The following is an 18,456-nucleotide window of genomic DNA, read 5'->3' on the forward strand; positions in this document are numbered from 1 at the left end:
CACCTTATGTGCGCTTGAAAGTGGTAAGAGAATTGGGAAGCTAGTCAGAGTAGTTTGATTTCGTTATCTGTTGAACACCTGGTGTGTTTGTGGGTGACAGAGAGAGACAACTCTGGGATAAAGCAGACAGTAGCAGTTGACTGCAGAACTGCAGAACGAGGGAGGTTCGTGGTACACATTATAACGAGGAAGGTGCGTGATTTGTCTCGTAATTTAATATCGTGTGAAAAAGGCAGTGTTTGTAAGAGTGATATGTTGGAAATGATGATGTTATTTGTGCAAATGTACGGCTAAAGGCACGAGGTCATCTGGCGACAGTGTAGCCAGAATACTGAGGATGGCGCCATTTTGCAGGTCTGTCTATATTTGTATTATGTTGTAGTTAGATTTTTTTGTTCTGTCTCAACATACTTTTCAAGATAATTGTCAGGTTGATATTTGTAATTATCAGGCGAAAAGTGTTATAATTTTGGTCCGCGTGTGAAAATTTTAGTTTGAAAATTTAACTTCAAGAAACTGTAAAAATGCGACGTTTAAATCTGGTGTTAATGTTCTATGAGATATTGTCCAAAGCGAGAAAATTTAGGAAAGCTATAATTGTAAAATAGTCGTAGCGAGTGTCTTAATTTCAAATATCAGTTGAATTCAGAAATGTTTGTCGATAATAATAATAATAATAATAATAATAATAATAATAATAATAATAATAATGTCTACCGTGGGATAAAGAAATTTCTCTATGTTAAAAGTGGATTTAACCTGTATATTTTACAAGGATCACAGGCACTTAGAATATTTCAGTGAAATTCGATAGAGTTATATTTATTCATGGGAAGTAAAAATTTTGGGACATCGTGTATATCAGTGATACGGAAAGTCGCGGTGTGTTCTTGGATTCTCGAGGTCCGAAAGTCGTAGTAATAGTCAAATAAAGAGGTGTATTTCATAATGGTTGTTGTTTTTACTAGAGGAATGAAAAATGAAAGGGGTCGTGGAAATATAAGAAAAATGGGTTGAGAGCGAAGAATTTATATATGTGGAGATGAGAGGGATAGGAATATTGAAGATGAAATGAAGCCTGGATTTTAAGTGATACCGCTGGGATAAGGCGAGGAGAATGAGTTTGAGACAGGCTATGTTTGCCGAGGAAGTATTTGTGAAACAGACTGTATTGTGACAGGCTGTAGAGTATTCCACTACCAATCCGAAATTTGAGACGACTACTGTGTGAGGCATCGTAGATTTCTAGTAAGATCCCAAGTGAAAACGACTCTGGTAAAAGGTTAAAAATCTTGGTAGTAAGAGTCAAGTGACTAGTTACATAAAGCCCGTATGAATATTAAGATAATGCGACCTCAAGGATAAAAGAGCATTTCGAATACATGGTTGGTGTTGTATTGAATTTCGTTTCACTGGATATGTCATTGATATAAATATTTGGAATTGACGGTAGGCGATTTGAGAGTTTCTAATGCGGTAGTGATGATTATTATTTTGAATGCATCCACTAAATGGTAGACGTGTGTTGGGAGTTATCATTGCTTCCCTAAAAACTTCATTGCACAGGCTGAGGTTGTGTTTGAGTTGGAGAACTGTTCGTCACGTATATTTATTTTCGAGTTCACGTATTGTAACGAGATGGAGACTTACTGCATTTTTCGACTTGCATTCGTTTAATAGTAAGAGACGCGGTCCCATGTGTATTGAAATGTCAGAGTTGGTTTGAAATTGTTAGTTCGCCTGATATGCTAGGGGATACGTAGTCTGATCCATTTTGACGCCCGACAATAGATTTAGGACGTCACATGTTATCCTTGGAGTTACTGATGATGAGATGTCCTAGTTCACGCCCGACGATAGAATTTGGAAGGTGTCGTGTACATAGAGATTAGTGTTAGGATGTACAGTTTTTAAATGAGCCCGACGATAGGTCTGGGATGTCAGCTGTACATACTCAAGTCTCAGATTAGATGTTTCCTTTGTTTTGCGAAGTGACTTGGGCGAAGGTAGCCTCTACAGTAAAATATGAAATATGAAGAGGGTTAGATCGACAATTATGAGGCCAACTAGTGCGTAGCTCCAACAGCAGAAGGGTGTTCCTTGAGATAACGGGGCCGCTATCGGTGAATGAGGGTTGCCCAAATATTGGATATCGACCTGATGGAGATTAAATATTTTTACTGTAATTCTCCATGCGTGTTGAGTTTTAATGACTTCGATATGTTATTTTATTTTACGGACTTAATTGTTTTGTCGTTCTGACGTCCGTTTCGTTTTGATAGTGTGCATATTGACACTCAGTGTGTTAGTGTTAGACTTGAGTTGCGAATGCGGGTTCGATTTGTCAGCCGGTAATATTATTTTAATTTTCAATCTTTGTCGTACTTTCATTTTATTCATAGTTGAATTTGATTAAGTAATCATTTTATAGGTAGTGTGTTGGGACAGACAATAAGTAGACGGATCTGTAAAGGTAGTCATTGTTTTTTTTTTAAGGAAAGAATTCCTTAAAGTTGTAATATTTTTTCAATGTGGACTGGTAATTTCATTAAGCGTAACATAACCATTTCTAACCTGAAAATTGGTTTGGTAATAATACTTTTCAAGTGATTTACCACTTTTTAATTAACTTCAGTGTTTGGCATTTCTTCTAAATGCGTGATGAATAAGTGTTTCCTGCATTTCGCAGTTTTGTTCCTTTAGAAGGACGTAACGTAAGATCCTCGCGGATCATGTTGTTGTTGGTTCCTTCCGAACAGCTGTTTGGGTGATGCACATTTAGCATCGGGATTACGTTATCACTTAAGGGTGTCATGAATGACAAATACATGGTGGAATTTTATTTCAATTGTGAATGATGCTGTTAACTTGTAGTGAACACCATGCTTTCCCATAATATTTCGCAACCTATCCAAAGCAACTGATAGTCAATTTGGTTCGATTAAGGGTCCATTCGGCAGGTGTTCCGTATCCGTAAAGGGTATTCGACTGGTGGATAACCTTAATTGAGAGGAAATCAGGCGTTCTACTTGTTGAAAGTCAGATTTTCCATGGATCGTGTGGATTAATTCTCAGTTCTCGTTTGGAGTAATAGGTGCCCGGTTTTCAGGTCTTTCCTTTTTCAGTTTTTCAGTTTCGCTGTCCACTAATGTACTAATTTCACCGAAGCAACTATTCGATATTGTGAGAAATAAATCAACGCTATGCAATGTGACTGCGTTTGAAACATTCAATAATAAATAATTTATAATTTTTTTTTCTCTCAAGGATTTATATTAAAATAACAATGTTGTCGTGTCATTTCGATTTTAATAAAAGTTAGTAAGCACCTATTTGCTCCTCATTTCAAGTAGTTAGGCTCTCTTCTGAACCCCATCGTTTGGTTAAGATCGTGACCGAATTTATTCCCGCAACGACCCATGATTTAAGAGTTCTATATTGTTCTACTGTAGCAGCCGTGGACGACCAACGATGGAATGGTAAGTTCAAGGGTTCAGTAAGTTGTTTCCGATTTAAGGCACGGATTGGGTAGTTTTGATTATAATGGCAGGCCATGTTTCCTACTGCCATTCACAATCAAGTTCAGGGGTTTCTTCTATAATGGCAGGCTCACTTGCCTACTGCCATTCACAGTCGAGATCCAGAGTTTAAAAAAAAATAAAGACAGGCCCCTTTTCCTAATGGCAGTCACAGTCGAGTTAGAGAGATTTCATTATAATGTAGAAATGCAGCTCTGTCTAACATACAAGGGATCGAGATACAACAAAATGTCATGGGACCAAAGTTGTAGATCTCTCCAAATGGAGTGACGATTGGGCTAGCGTTTTGTGATATGACTTACCGTTAAAAATCAACTAACTCGAAATGAAGATCTGTACCATCATTAAAATTGCCTCCATATTTATATATTTTTTGGGGCGAAAAATTTACACATTTGAACAGCTTGGAATGGTTCCTCAAAGCAAAGAGTGTCCAGGTTTCTGTATTAGCACTCGCATACATATGGAGAAATTAAGGAAGAAAATAATACAATTAAACTCGACCTAAATTGAAAATGGTATAATAACTGAGGACAGCTGGATAGGACAAATATGTTAAATACCAAGTGGAGGTATTTAAAAATGGTACCTCACTAAATTTTGATGATTTGAGTTACAGATTTAAGAAAGCGGTAACAGAGGAATAATTTAGGCACAGGGTTCCTTAGGTAAACAGATAAGAACATGTCTTATGGTATTATTACTTAAGCCTAAAGAGGCAAGAAATTAAAGCAGAGAGTGAAAGAAGAAGAAGAAGAAGAAGAAGAAGAAGAAGAAGAAGAAGAAGAAGAAGAAGAAGAAGAAGAAGAAGAAGAAGAAGAGAAATCCAGTCAAGATTGTAGCAAATGCCATAAATCACTTTACAGTCTGAAATAATGGACTGCAGTCACAGTACTGTTGAATTGTATCAGCAGCCATTAGTGCTATTTGAAGACAATTATAATCTCCGATGGCATTTCACAACTATCCCGCAGATTGGCAGCTTGACATCTCCCTCACATTGTACCCAACGAACATTCATGAGTTTACAGGAATAATTATGAAATTGGCATTACATTACTTCCCTACTGGCAAGTTGCCAGGGACACTACCATGGTAACCGGTAGGTTTGGTCTGCATGGGTGTCGGTCACTCAATGGAGAGCATAAAACCTGCAGAAAAATATTAATTTTCTCTATCATTTGTAGAGTAAGCGAAATTGTGTCCATGACGAAAATTGTTTAACCCTCTTGGAGCCAAGAGCCGATCTAGTCGGCCGCTCCCCATCAGCTGGAAGAGGCCAGAGCTCCGCCTCCACTCTACTACTGTAAAGTGCCAGGCCGTTTTCAGTGGAAATACATGCATTTTAAAATTCGCGTATATCTACCGGTGTATAGCAAATACCGGCATGAAATTTTCTACATATCGACTACGCAGAATAAGAAACTGGTTTGGAGTGATATAAAGAGTCAAAAACGTTTTATTGTTGATTTATAGTTGTCGAAAACTTTTTTTTTAGGAAGAGAAAAATATTTTAGCACTTTCTCTCTCAATATCTACTTTGAAAAAATAATTTACGATACAAAAGAATATACGTAATTATGTATAATGCATTTCTAAATACAATTCTATAGAATAACTAATTTGAACGAGAAAAATAAAAATGTAAAAAATAAAATTCAAACGTACGTCACTAATAAAAACAAGACAATTTTACTCACCGATAAAATTCGCGTGTATGTATCGATGTTTGGCAGATACTGACAACAAATTTTCTACGTGTGGACAACACAGTATTAAAATAATTCTGAATTATTAAATAAGTAAAAAATAGTGGTTGATATTATAGTTTTTTGTTTTCAGAAAAAGTAGTTTCTCGTTTTCTGTTGTAGTATATATTAGAAAAATAATTTTACAATACAACAAAATTTACGAAATTAAGAAATGTATGGCACTAAAGCCGTAATTTGCTTTGAACTACTAAGCGACCGCTGCTCAGTTCGGTACCTGCACTTTACGAGGTGAATCATGGTCAGCGAGACAGATCCTCTCAGTAATTATTCTTGGTTTTCCAGACTGGGGTCCCGTACCCTCAGATATCTCCTCAATTGCAATCACTTAGGGTCACTTAGATTGAGTGAACCTCGAACCAACCCTCAGGACCAGGCGAAAATTCTTGACCTGGCGGGAATCGAACCCATGACCTCCGGGTGAGAGGCAGGCACGCTACACTTCGCCCGCGGAGTCCGGCATTTAGGTAATGATAGAGGACTATATGTGACTATAAAGTTTAGCAGAGAGTAAGTGAAAAGTAAATAGAAGTGTGATATGGGCGGAGAATCAGACGGTAGGGCATGTTTAGGTCCAAGAACTTTCTTGAAGGAGACAGGAGGTTGAGGAATGTTGTCGGGTTCATTGGGACAAATTTCCACAAAATGTTCTCCAGAGACATCATCATCATCATATTCGTTATCACTAGTTTCATCTACCACCATATTCAGAGCAGCTTTAGTGCTGTTAGACACAATTAAAAGTCTCTCCTTTAGCTGCGGTGATTCCGCGGACGTGTCCGGTATAATTTCGTCACTACTCTCTGAACTAAATTCCCTATCGCTATCCGATAAATCATCAGCGTTAACTTCGCACTGTTCTAAGTACTGCATTAATTAATTGTCAGCAATACCTGTTGAAAAATTATCACGTGAATAATATGCCATTTTCCTGTCACAAAACCACTCACTGCAAGGAGCAATCTCTTACTGACCAGTTGGCGGTATTTGTAAACACAGGAAACGACTCTTGTGAAAGGTATAACACCCTCTTAGAACTGCCAAAGCAAGGCCAGGCACACAATGACGTGTAGCCCCTTTACTACAGGTTGTAACAAAAGTATGCACTTCACTATAGGTTGCCTCAAAATTACGTATATCACAGAATTTTAAGCCGGCCGATGTAATCGGCTCTGGCAACTTCCGACTGGATTGTTAACGGCCGACCAGATCGGCTCTGGCAATTTAAAGGGTGGATGCTCTCACTACCGCCTGGCACCAAGAGAGTTAAAATGAAGGGATGTTTCACATATAGTCTACAGATTTTATAGAAAATCAATAGTATAAGAGAAAATTGAAAAATTCTGTTCTGGTTTTCGTATAAACCCCCAGACTGTTAAGTGATTTTGAAATCACATACACATTTCCCATGATAGTGGGACAGATGAACAGGCACGATACCTAAAATCCACTGGTAGTCTTGAGTTGACCTAAAAGGGATAAATATCTGAAAAATTGGCAAAACTAACACAATTACAGAAAGCAGATGCCCTACAACTTTATTTATATAGATACACTCTTATGCATCTTCCGAACATGTATTGAGAATATTATTGATGTCAAAGCGGCAAGTATTAGCCCTGTATGTATTTTTATCTCCTGCCTGTTGTTGATGATGATGATGCTTGTTGTTTAAAGGGGCCTAACATCTACGTCTTTGGCTCCTCCTGCCTGTTAACCTTCCATTTGCGTTGGGTGTGCAATCTGGCTGATAGTACTGCATTAGTGAGCAACCATGTGCGTGTGGAATAGCATTAGTAAAGCAATACATTGGCAGATTCAGATTCAGAATTGTCCTCTTTATGGGCAGATAAACTGTTGATAGATAGTGATGATGTGCTGGGGATAGTTCAGTAGAAAATAACAATGACAGTCACCAGATTGAATAAATCAGATAAAACTTTCATTTTCCGCCACGATGAGGATATTATAAACAGATTGCGTGTGGATTTGTATCTTATTTCACTTGTAAAGTCCGAAGGAAAATGTTATTTGTAAAGATCTTGTTTGTATAAGATGTATTACTATGGTTGAGTTTCATCTCATCGTTGTTGCCAATCTACCTTGTTCCCTCAACATTCAATGCCATTTATTATATGCAATTGTGAAGTGATGATTTTCATACATTATACATCTCAGTTGGCCACTACAATAAAATCCTCAGCTTTATGGCCAGTATTACAGCAAAGAGTTCATCTTCCTCTTCTTACTAAGAATAGGGTCCTTTACATGTACACTTTCTTGCTCGCAATTGGACAACGCAAGAACCTGTACACTTTTAACTCAGGATTAAGTACTTGTAATGCATATTTGGAGTTTGTTCAAAATCCAGACTTTTTAACTGTGTTAAATATAAAATCTTTCCCTATGCAAAATGAGATAAGCAATACATGATCAAGAATGCTGCATATGACAACCTAGTGGGCTTTAATAAGGCTGTAAACCCATCTGCTAATAGGAATTTTGTGGTTAATGGAATCAAGAATTTAAAAGGTTCCTTTAGAAAGGAACTGAAAACGTTCGAGATTCCAAACAGTCCTGTTGATCAGCAGACGGCATGTACATTCCATGTTTGTGGTATCGCATACACTCAACTCTCGATTTACCGTAATCGGATCAATCACATTGCGGCTTAACCATGATATCAAAATCACTATAATTTCATCAGTATTATAGTTGCAGTAATACAGAATTACAAAAGGTTGGGATAATATTTCCAGGATGATGCTCTCGTCGCTGAAAAACTTGTTTTGAGAAACTTGAGAAGCAAAATAAAGAAAAAGTGTTCCTCAGTACAAAAGCAGAAAACCATGACTGACTATTTTCAGAACCAGTAAAGTTAGGTAGTCTGAATATTTTTCTTTGCCTTATTAGTTTCAACAAAAAGTGCTGTTCATTTTTCCATTTGTTAATTGTGCTAAGCGCTACATTTACTGCAACATATTGGGTAAGTTAATAAAGAACAATACAGTAATATAATTTATTATAATTTTAACTGTACTTTCAGTACGCCTGTTCTATTTTTAACTACTTGAGAGTTAACCATGATTTTAGTTATCCGGGAAGCCTTAACGCTACATTATCCCGGTTAATCGAGAGTTGAGTGTACTACTTTTAGTTACAAAGGAGCAGGAAATTTCTACTGACATTGTTATTAACTTGGACGATGATGAGAAACATGATGATTAGGGTTTGGAAATTTATAACCTAAAGAAATATGCAAGCAAAAATGCCCCCAAAACTAACTAAATATGACCCAAAAGAGGTAAAATATGACTTAAGCATTTTAGGGTTAGGTACCCAAGTATTAGATTATTACTAACATTAAATGTGCCAAAAAGTGATTACCGATAATACAGCAGACACATTTAATCATACACCCTGACAGAGCAACATCAGATACATTGAAATTTTATACATTTATTCAGTATCATCCCTGAGGTGCAGTTCTCATTCTGTTTTCCTAAAAGGGAACAAAAGACAAAAGTATAAGCATCCTTTTTAGTATCTGTCAGCGTACATTCGTACAGCACCTACTTTTTTTTTTTTTTTTGGAACCATGTTTTTTAAACCTGCTGCCTGTCTGTTTTGGGAAAAGAAAGAAAAATACATTTACTGTGTTTGAAATCCTTTATAAGAAACTCGGTGCAGGTAACTTCTACTTACCTTGTTAAAAGTGACGCCTTAGTTTAAAGAAAAATACTCAAAATATGACCTACTATGACCTTATATCACTAAAATGAGCAAAGTATGACCTACTATGACCCTATATCACTAAAATGAGCAAAGTATGACCTACTATGACCTTATATCACTAAAATGAGCAAAGTATGACCAAAGCAATAAAAATGGCAAAAATATTCATTTGTATGCAACAAAAAGTTGCTTTGAATGTGGTCAGGGATCCATCATTCATAGTTATTTTTTAGATTTCAGGTAAAATGACCTCAGGAAAGAGATATGACTTTTCCTTAACATCCAAATCTGCAGTGCCAGGTGGCCAATATATCAGCCATGTGAGCTGCTGCTAAAACTGTCGGGGGCTGATCTGTCGGCCACATTTTCCTCTCGCCTGTATCTTCAATTCCTGCTGCTGTTAGGGGCCGATTCGATGTTAGGCCCCTTAAAACAACAATCATCATCATCATCATCATCAATTCCTGCTGCACGATGGCAGCATAAGTAATACCACCGGATAGATCGAAGCTTTCACTCGCTAAAAATATTGATAACATGTGATATCGATATCAGTGAAGTTTTATAAAAGCTTTCTTTCGACGCATTGTATGTTTTGTGCGTGGTAGTCCTGCACTCTGCCCCTTCGTGTCACTTCCTTGTTATCTTCTTTGTTTATTTACTTCCAATAGTGTAAGGAGCCCATTTTCATTATGAGACAACTAATGGAAAAGCAATGGGAATATGGGAATGATATGGTGATGACAATCATTGACATTGCAAAGGCATATGACAATGTTACGGTACTGTAATTTCAATTGATCTTTGAATGAACAGCAGCATCGCTTGAAAACCAACCTTTTTCGATTTCCATGACCAACAACTTAAGGATTACTTTTACAACTTGTTGCTTTTATACGGCGCACTGGACTTTTTTATGGATCTCTTTTTTTTTTTTACACAATGTAGCGCATCTCTGGATTCTTAAGCCTCTACGCACAACAATTACCTTCCTTCAAGTTCCAAAAACTGAAGAGCCTTTCCAGCATCCATGTGTTTTTACGTCTATGAATATCTTAAAAAACGATGTAACTTCATCTCAGTTGTTCTTCGAATATACAGCAGCAAATTTAAGAAGCCAGCATATGTTGAATTCCTTAACCCACAACTGAAAAATTTCCATCCCTATCAACATTTTAATGCTGTACAGCGCACTGGTCTTTAATCGTAAATAAATTATGTGACTTCAGCTCTGTGGTTCTTCAATTGGATACCTGCATCTTAAAGGAGCCAGCATATTCTAATCCCCTTATCTAGCAACTCAAGAATTCTTTTCTATAACATCCTTTTAGTGCGCACTGGATTTTTTTAATGCTTTACAGTGCACTGGACTTTATTCGTAAATTAACGACCTAACTTCGGCTCAGTGGTTCTTCAGTTGGATACCTGCATCTTAAAGGAACCAGCATATTTTAATCTCCTTATCCAGCAACTCAAGAATTCCTACCTATAATATCTTTTTAGTGCGCACTGGATTTTTATGAATCTCTCTCAGAGAGTTATTTTTTAACATAGTGCTGCACAATGTCTCACATGGTATGTACTTTTGTGAGACCTTACGTGTCTTTACATTGTTTAATTTCTTCGGTATTTGTGTTTTAATTTTGCTTCAGGTTGACGATGACCTAGTACTAGGTCGAAACTAGTCCCTAATCATTTATGTAATTTAAACTCTTTATATTTTGTATTGGAAAGGTGGACCCAAATAATACATTAATCTACTCTGTTGTAATAACAGTTCAATATGGATCTTTCATTATGAAACTTATTTAATTTAATATTTAATTATGACAGTGTCCCCAGGACTAAAGTTTGGAACAGTCTGGTGCAGAAAGTAATTAGACGAAGATTATTAAAAATGATCAGGGCATTGTAGAAGGCATGTTGTAGTTGTGTTGAAACACAAGTTGGCAGGTCAGGGTGGTTCAAAATCACTAGTGGGTTGAGACAGGGAAGTGTTATATCGCCAATCCTGTTTACAATAGTAATGGATGACATCATGAGAACAGCAAAATCAGCATATGGAGGAAGATAAATGAACATGTTGTTATTTGCAGATGATATTGTGATTTGAAGAGAAGAGGAAATGAATGATCAAGAACAGTTGGATGTGGTGAATGGCAAGATCGAAGAATATGGATATTTTTATTTTTTTTTACTATTTGCTTTACATCGCACCAACACAGATAGGTCTTATGGTGATGATGGGATAGGAAAGGCCTAGGAATGGGAAGGAAGTGGCTGTGGCTGTAATTAAGTTACAGCCCCAGCTTTTGCCTGGTGTGAAAATAGGAAACCACTGAAAACCAACTTCGGGGCTGCTGACAGTGGGGTTCAAACCTACTATCTCCTGGATGCAAGCTCACAGCCGCATGGCCAACTCGCCCGTTAGAAGAAGAATGTGGATTGAAAGTAAGTGTAGAAAAGAGTAAAACTCTTGTTATGACTAGAGGGGATAAAGAAGGGAAACGTCAGATTAGACTTGCAGACAAGCCCCTGGAAGTAGTGGAGACGTTCATATACCTGGGGAATTAATTAATGAATTAATGGAGAATGCTTGACTGGATGTTGAAACAGGTAAGAGGATTCATGCTGGATGGTGTTTCTATCATAGTGTAAGAAACATGTTATGGGACAAAGATGTGCTAATGGAGGCAAAGAAAACTATGTAGAAGATGTATTACATACCCATAACAATGTACGGAGCAGAAATTTGGACAATGACAAAGAAGGGTGACAGTCGAAAACAGGTAGCAAAAATTCTTGAGTAGGGGAGTAAAAGAGGCAAAATAAGGAATGAGAAAACGTGGGAAGAAACTGGAGTGGAAAAAAATAATGATAGAATAGAGAAAAGCCGACTAAGATGGTTTGGGCACATAAAGCTGAGTGATGAAAGAATGCTAAAAAAAGTTATGTGAATGCAAGGAAGGAGGGGCTGCGGACGACCACGATTGAGATGGAAGGACACAATCCAACACAGTATTAGAGAAAGAAACCTGGACTGGGACACAGTGGGAGGAGGAGTAGTGGAAAAACCAAAGAAGGTGGAAATGAACCATATTTGTCCCTACCCGGCTGCAGTTGGATATTGTGAAATGATGTTAATGATGATGATGATGATGAGTGTAAGGATGGATATGTATATGAAAAATGATTTAAATACACATTGTTTTAACATTAAGTGACTCATTCAAGAATAATTTATTGACTGACAAGTGTTTGATGAAAAGAAGAGGTCACTGTGTATTTAACCTGCACATGCATAATTTTGTAAAAATTCGTAATTCTCAAAAAGTACTACCAAGAATTGTGTAAAACATAGGTTTTTTATTTGATATTAGCTGAATATTCTCATAAAGCTATCATACCCATGATAAAATTACACTATAAATGCAAAAAGTTGGTTGATTTTTGAAATTCCTTTGTTTCAAAGATGAATTAAAATATTTGTATATTTTTAAATGAAGAAAATGAAACTCCAATGCAATGTGCTATGAAAAAAAACACATGGATTTACCACCAAAAATGTAAGTAGGAGAATATTTTTCCTTAGGATGTGCATTTTCATTAAAATTGTCTTGGCATTCTTAGTGCAACCACTACATTCAGCCTGGCATCAAAAAGGTTAATGATGATTGTGAATTAGTGATATAAAAAGCTTTTGAATTGTTTCCATCAACAAAAATAACACAAAAAATGAATATTTGCCCCTGTTTGTTCTCTTGAATTCCAACTTTATCTTCATGCTATGATCTTTCCTACCTTTCAAAGCTCTATTCATGCCTATTTGTCTCTCCACTGACAGCTCTGAACATCGCACTTGTCTCCATACTGTCAAGTCTTCCCATCCAAAGGTTTGCTTCATTTTCTTAACACTATCACAATATTGCTGCTTCTCTCTGGATCTTTTCCATTTCTTCTATTAAATAATCCTGGTTTGAGTCCCATATACTGGAACCGTACTCTGATTTGGATCTTACAGGGGACTTAGTCTGTCTCCTTTACATCCTTACTACAACCCCTAATTACTCAGAGGAAATTATATGTTTGTAGGAATCATGGATATACTGGCAGTTATTAAGGGAAAATGATGCTAATGTATTCATATAATCTTTAATGGTTATTAAAAGCTGACTTTACTTTTTTACCTTTCTTGTGGTGTTTTATTGATATTTTGTGAGTACTATCTTGTAAATATTTTTCTCTGGCTTTTGAATTATTCCCATCAACAAAATTAATGCAATAAACTGATGAATTCTCAAAAGTTGGTTTCTTTACAAAACCATGCCTTTCTTTGCAGAGATTTATTTAGAAGGTTTTCAACACAGTTTTTAGCATAAGAATAATTGGTTTCCATCACTGCCAAACTAATACCATTATCCATTAGAAATAGTTTGAAACAGTCAACACCACTCACGTCTGGTAATAATTCAACACTTATACTAGGATTTCCACTAAATGGAATTGTATTAGATTGTGCTGTATTTCTAGACTAACATTCCCCCCCCCCCACACACACACACACACGAATTTATGCTCTACATCTTCAACCATTACCATTGTCTCCAACAAATACCTCATCATTTTCACTAGTAATACCAACAAGGTCATCATTCAATGAGTTATTCAAATCACCATCACTGCTAGCAGAAATACTAATATCATTTAGAGATTCATCTGCAGTGTAGTCCCTTATTTTATTCTGAGACATCTGTTTCGTTTTACGCTTGCCATTTGTTTACCTCATCAACTGGTCAGGGATTGTATATAAATAGAGGAGATAGGGCATATCTGAGGCCAAAGATTTCTTGAATACTGCTAAACACGCTCCTGCCATCTGTTGAGAATGCTACAAAACATTTTCCATAGATATTACAGTACCCAAGAAAATATTGGACAATCATGAAATAAACTCTGAAACTAAATACAAATTTCTCAGGCGGTCACATTATGCACAAGCGCGCAATGCCTGACAATTTATTTGTTGTGCCACTGAAGAGGTTAAGAGATGTGTAATTTATAGCCCCTTTAATATGATTACTCCAAAGAAAATCTTTCCTTATATTAATGCCTAAGTACTTAGAGTGATCCCCATAAGGTACTTTCACCCCATTGACTTTGTAATTAAAACTGAGAGGACTTGTACTACTTTTCATCCTTTTATCATCACAAAATTGTCTGCTGTTCATCTTGCAACATTGTGTGCTGCACCTCATTACCTTCATATCTTACTTTTGTATTTTACAGATATCACATTCTTTACAATATTGTGGGTCAGTCCTTTATGGCTGCTCAGTATTCTCTATGCCAGACTTTACGTATAGTTCACCCCGATTAGACAGATGGCACCTCATGTAACAGAGAATTGCCTACGCATTTCTTTCTAGCTTACCTTTGATTCAAGTTATCTCTGGTCGTCTGACAATAATAAGTTTGGAGAAAAGATAGAAACGTTGACCTGCGAGATGGCTTTCATCTCGTACAAATGGTATTATAAAAGATTTAAACGTTATTTTAGATGGTTCTCTATGTTTAGATTCATGAATACGGCTATTTCAATTTTGAGGTATTTATTCTACTTATCCTTTCTTGCCTTGCCATAGTTATGCTAGTTTGTTTACTGAGAGATCCCTTGTTTAATGTATTTTTCTTTATAATTTTGCTGCAGACTTATTTCACTGTCCTTCCTTTCTTTTCATGTCTGCTTGTATGTACTCATTCCCGCAATAGAGTGAAAGGTGACACCGATCCAATTATTTTGTGTGTGTGTGATGAGTTTGCTTGTTGTTTTGATTGGAGACCTTTTAATTCTCTGTATCTTCGACATTTTGGCTCAATCTTATGTTCTGCTTTGTGGTTTAACGCTGATACTCTATGATTCATGTTCGCCTAGATGTGCAATATTAATATGTGTTATACGGCATGCAAGTTATTTACGTTATGTGTTTAGGCTGGGCGGGGCAAGCCTCTTTGCGGTGACCCAGGTTTCTGATCTGTGCACTCAGGTCAAGCTCTTGAGCCGTTGACTGAATCATGTCATCCTGTTACGATTTTTATTGTAACGTGTCTTGCTATTATATTTTTATACCCTCTGCTTTGCATGTTTAGTCTCTGAATGTGTGTGGGTGTGGAGTGGTTATTGGACCTGTGTTACTTTTCAGTGTCTTATGAATATTTGTTTTTTGTCATTGTTATTTTATCTTGCTATTGTTTCTGGTTTCCTCAGATGATTAATGTGTATATTTCAGGATTTTGCTCTCATTTTACTTGCTTTTTAACTCATATTTATATGTTTCTGTAACTATAGCAACTCCTTTCTTACCCTCCTGTATTCCATATTTGTTTACTTTTCTGCCAGTCTTGATTCACCGGTGTCTTTGATTTATTAGGTTGTAATCTCTATGGGGATTGTCAGAAGCCATACTTTTATAAAACCTTGATGTTCTGGGGAGCTGTTGGTTCTTATTGTGTGAAGGCTGTTACTTTCACCTCGAGATAGTAAATGAAAGAAAGATATGAAAGAAATACTTTGGATCAGATACAAAGAAAATAGACTGTTAAATCAAGTGATTTTTACTATTGTTGGAGTATCATTACACATCATGTGAGTATTTGACTCCCTGTATCCCCATTAATTTGTTTTTATGCTAATCTTCAGACTGTTTCCCTTTGCTTTTATGTTAATAAACTTAATTCATTTGAATTGACCTCTGCTCCTCGGTATTGCCTCTCTGTTTTGGGGACATGCCTTTTACACTTTATTCATTAGCCTAAGAGGCTCGGATTCAGCTCCTGGCAGTTTTAGCCAGTTTCGACTGATCCAAAAAAAGGTAGGTAGTGTAATAGTCAAGGTCATTTTGCAGTTGCTGACAATCCTGTAACTTATTTACTACGCTGTATAGTACTCTCCAGCTTTCACACCTATACAGTAACATAGTCCAAATAAAGGAGTTGGCAAATTCTTCCTTGTCTAATGCTCATGTAGACTCCTAGGAAGAATGTCAACAAATTTATAAATGAGACTTCCATTTCTAGGAGTACTTGGCCCTGGGCTACACCAGAAACAGTTAACAAGTCATTACTGGCTGGTTGTGATTGTATGTTTTAACCCTCCTTAAAGGTGCATTTAAAAATCTAGCCTTCAATGGATGCAGGAGGAGCTTCCAATGAGCATTTGAAGGCAAACATTCCTATGCACCAAACTGATTTATAATATCATATCTCTGTTGATTTTCAACCAATTAGCTTTTTGGCCCCTACATGTTTAGTGTGTTTTGTCTCGTCATTGAAGTGAGGAAATTTGCACATGAATTCAAATTTTTCTAGAGATATGACAAGCTGGGCTGAGTGGCTCAGACGATTGCGGTGCTGGCCTTCTGACCCCAACTTGGCAGGTTCAGGCCTGGCTTAGTTCGGTGATATTTGAAGGTGTTGAAATACGTCAGCCTCATGTCAGTAGATTCACTGGCACATAAAAGAACTCCTGCGGGGTTTAATTTCAGCACCTCAGCGCCTCCAAACAAAACGTAAAATTAGTTAGTGGGACTTAAAGCAATTATTATTATTATTATTATTATTATTATTATTAGTATCATTAGGGATATAACACATCAACATAAGGGCATTAAATGGTACAATTTTTTGAAAAGTTTAAAGTTGGTTTCTGCATTATTCTTATCAGCGTGATGAGGGCCAAGGTAATATATATCTCATTTTCAGTGACTGGAATCAGTTCCCTTACCCTAGATCAAAATGGAAATTTGCCGGGCTGAGTGGCTCAGACGGTTGAGACGCTGGCCTTCTGACCCCAACTTGGCAGGTTCAATCCTGGCTCAGTCCGGTGGTATTTGAAGGTGCTCAAATATGACAGCCTCGTGTTGGTAGATTTACTGGCACGTAAAAGAACTTCTGTGGTACAAAATTCTGGCACCTCGGCATCTCTGAAAACCATAAAAGTAGTTAGTGGGACGTAAAACAAATAACATTATTATTATTAAAATGGAAATTCCATTACTTAGGACTTTATGTACTGCTCAGCGTAGCGATTTGTTTCCATTTCAATCAACTGGACGATTTCAAGTGAAAAAATGTTTGATAGCCTATACTTGTTGCGCAACATTTAGAGCTAAACCTTGGAGTCCATAGATCTTACACAATATTTGTCTTATGTGATTATCCATGTCTTCCTAATAAAAATTACACTCACCACTATACCACATCCAGCATGAATAGTCAGAAACAACAGTCTCTTCTGTATTATTTCACTTTCATCAGGGCCTAATTTGGCAGCATCAACATTACTGTCACCAGAATTCTAGCTAAAATTATAATTACTATCTTCATAATCACTAAAACACTCGTCTAATACGCCTTGGATAGCATAATTTGAAAAATTATTCTTGTTTACCGATGCCATTGTCGGAAAAGTACATGAGCGAATACTGTAGTCAGTTAATTTTACACATCGATAATGAGCTGAAAAGTTGTTAATATGGATCGATAGATATATGAAACAAAAGAATGAAGCATTGTCTAGACAGCTGTGAAGAGAACTTGGACATAGTTCAAAGGAAACTCACAAGATGGAACAACAGTACGGATGTGGCAGAATGCGTGTCAGACATGTCACTCCACAGCAGCAGATAGCTGCTGCATAACGTTTGTTAGATGTCACTCAACACTATCGTGTTGTACTGCAGGGCAACCATCCTCTCTTAACACCAACCAGAGCCCTGACCCTTTGGAGAATGAAGGTATCATCAAGGGGAAGGTGAGGCAACAAAGGATGTGAAAATGAAATACTCCCTAGGCCTTGCAGACCTAATACCATCAGGGTCAGGAGAGAACAAGAGTTGACTGCTTGGATAAGAATATGAAAGTTGAAACGCTCATACAAGTACGTAGAAACAGTGCAGTAGAACTAGCTAAACCTTGCTGCCAAGTTCAGAGGCCATAGCCCTCCCTTTTTCTCACCTCTTACGACTGGCAGAGGATACTGTGGATGTATTCCACTGCCCCTCCCGCATAGTTTCAATCCTGGGGGCTAAGACCTAAACAGTCTTCCCAACTTATTGCTGAGGATACCTTCATCTCCACCTAGCTCTATGTAGACTTTCATAGACTTATGTACAGGGAAGGCCCATTTTCTTGCACCATTATATTCTAATCTGTCAGTCATCAATTATACATGCGACACCCATGAGGAAACCATGCCTTAAGTCATGCTGCATAATTTTAAAGGAAGAGGAGGAAGTGATCTAGTCGGAAATTCTCATTTTTCAATTTCTGTAGCATTTGTTACTATATTTTGACTATATTTCAGTAGTATTAACACCCACCTTTATATTTTGATCATATTACATTGGTCTTAACAG

The 18,456-nt window shown here is 37.0% G+C and overlaps 1 protein-coding gene across 1 annotated transcript in view; it reads left to right on the forward strand.

Annotated features, from left to right (window-relative positions):
• The window catches only part of LOC136872171 (zinc finger protein 85), a 45,077-nt gene that overhangs the window by 14,585 nt on the left and 12,036 nt on the right, over positions 1–18,456 (forward strand). The gene's annotated exons all lie outside the window — the stretch shown is intronic.

This window comes from Anabrus simplex, chromosome 1 (assembly GCF_040414725.1).
Source record: "Anabrus simplex isolate iqAnaSimp1 chromosome 1, ASM4041472v1, whole genome shotgun sequence".
Taxonomy (NCBI): Eukaryota; Metazoa; Arthropoda; class Insecta; order Orthoptera; family Tettigoniidae; genus Anabrus; species Anabrus simplex.